At 31.7% G+C, this 2,191-nt stretch overlaps 1 pseudogene; it reads right to left on the bottom strand.

The window, feature by feature from the left end:
- Positions 1-1,020: 1,020 nt before the first annotated feature.
- On the bottom strand, positions 1,021-1,541 carry LOC111318425 (DNA-directed RNA polymerase V subunit 7 pseudogene; annotated as a pseudogene).
- Between the last annotated feature and the right edge of the window lie 650 nt (positions 1,542-2,191).

The following is a 2,191-nucleotide window of genomic DNA, read 5'->3' as shown; positions in this document are numbered from 1 at the left end:
TTATTTTGAGTTTAAATTATTATATTTTGAAATCAAATCAATTTATTTTAAATAATAATTTTGAATCAATTTTTCGAGTTATTTGAGTTCAAATAATTTCAAGTTCATATTAATTCAAGTTTAAGTAATTTTAAGTTTGAGTTGAGCAAATTTTGATTGTTAATTTTTTTCTAATTAAATTAGATTGGATCAAGTCCATATCTAGACAGATTTAAGGTTATATAATATTATAATTATTATTATTGTAAGATGAAAATATTAATGTTCTTTAGAAAAATTATTAAAATTTTATTTATTGATTGCTATCCAAATTGAATTAACCAAATATAGAAAGAAGTTGATTGAGAAACAAAGCATGATCTTAGAAGCAGAAATACTAAAACATGAGAAATAAAATGGATTCTATAAACAATTAACTAAAGCTTAGCAATTACTTCCATTAATTCTTCTCTATAACAAATGTAGAAAAGTGAAACCAATTTGATTTTGATTCTATATAAATAAATATATTTACCTTCACTACTTTATATTCACAGCTTACATATATAGCTGTGTGTGCAAGCCAAAGGTAATTTTGTGCAACAAAGCTTTTTCAATCAATCTAATAATGGTATCATCTTTTCTATGTCCCAACTTTTCTTCTTTCTCATCCTTGCATTGCTTCAATCTACACTAGTCATTGCCTTAGGTATCCTTTCAAACTACTTCTTTGGCTACTGCTCCATCCATTGAAACAAAAACCCTTCTGAAATGGAAAGTTAGACTTGACTAGGGGTGAGCACTTGTTCAGTTGGTTGATTCAATTCAGTTTTAAAGAACTTAAAAAATCAAAAACCTATTTAACCGAACCAAGTTACACAAAGCTAACATCATAAGTAAGCTCTAGAATTCAACATCTTTGTCCAATCGAATTTACAACAACTAGAATAGTTCACCATCCAACACTCTTACTGTCAACTACTTCCTAAGAAAGCAGTAACAAGTACATCTGAATCATACAAAGATGAAACAAAGTTATATTCAGGAAACTGGTCCTAAGTAGTCACCTTCCAAACTTACCAATGCCTGAAATTCCCTCTCCTCTTCCATCCACTTTGTTCCGATCACAATAAATCGGATGATATCATCCTTCTCAATCTTCGAGTGCTTGTCATTCATGAAGATACCGTTCTCTCAAGGCACATAATGGTAGTCGGGCATTTTTCGTGAGACAGATAGATGTTTTAGATTGGTCCACACTTCAAGAAAACTCCATGTTTTAGTACCTGGTGTACAACTCCTTCCAAAATCTCTCCTCTGAACATCTTGAAGGTGATTCCACCGAAGACAACAGGGAAAAGCACATCCCTAGTGTTCTGTCTAACTCTGCCCTCTCCAATGCTCTCCAGAGTTGTTACAGCCATAAAATATCCGAGATCCTCGGTGGCCTTCTTCCAAGCAAATTCATCCAAAAGGCAGACCACTATAGCCTTTTGGAGCATCAAGCCTTTGGCATCCAAGCTGTCAGCAGGAATTATGACATTCCATGGCAACTCCACCATGAGAAACCTTCTGCAACTGTAATCACCATGGAAATGTAAAAAAAAAAAAAAAAAAAAAACGAAAATTCGCAATGAAATGAATGTCCTTAGAGTAAAAAGAAACAGTATATTAATCTTGAAGAACTCAAAAATTGATTTAGTCCTATCCCAATATCAAGTATGTTAAAGCCAAATTTCAACAATCCAAACAGAAAAGAATGACAAAGATTAGTTTTTAACTTTTGAAAATTTACCAGATTGTAATGAAATATAACCCTACAATGCCCATTTCACATGATCAGCAATGCATAGCAGCAAATCCAGAATCAAAATAAAGCAATAATAAACAGAGAGTACCAAAGGAAAACTGTGGCATTTCCTTCAAGAACAGTCAAAACTTTTCTATGATCTTTTTCAATACAAGCCGGTCAACCAAAATCCTATTGAAAATCATATCTTTTAAACTACAAATGAATACTAGTTTAAACCAGCCAAAATTACTAGAACAAAAGTTTCACTCACTAATCATTATAACCCAAAAAATTACTTGGCCATAAGATTCAGACAAGACAGAACCAAAAACAAAACCAAAATTCCATGTCATGGTAATCTTAATTTCCCAGAAATTTTATTAAAGAAAATGTTCAAAAACAATGAAGAAAACGCATCAT

Source organism: Durio zibethinus, chromosome 19 (assembly GCF_047325235.1).
Source record: "Durio zibethinus cultivar Kanyao isolate XHJ-2024 chromosome 19, ASM4732523v1, whole genome shotgun sequence".
NCBI classification, from domain to species: Eukaryota; Viridiplantae; Streptophyta; class Magnoliopsida; order Malvales; family Malvaceae; genus Durio; species Durio zibethinus.
Note: the sequence above shows the minus strand (reverse complement) of the source record. Positions and strands in the feature narration are given on the sequence as shown.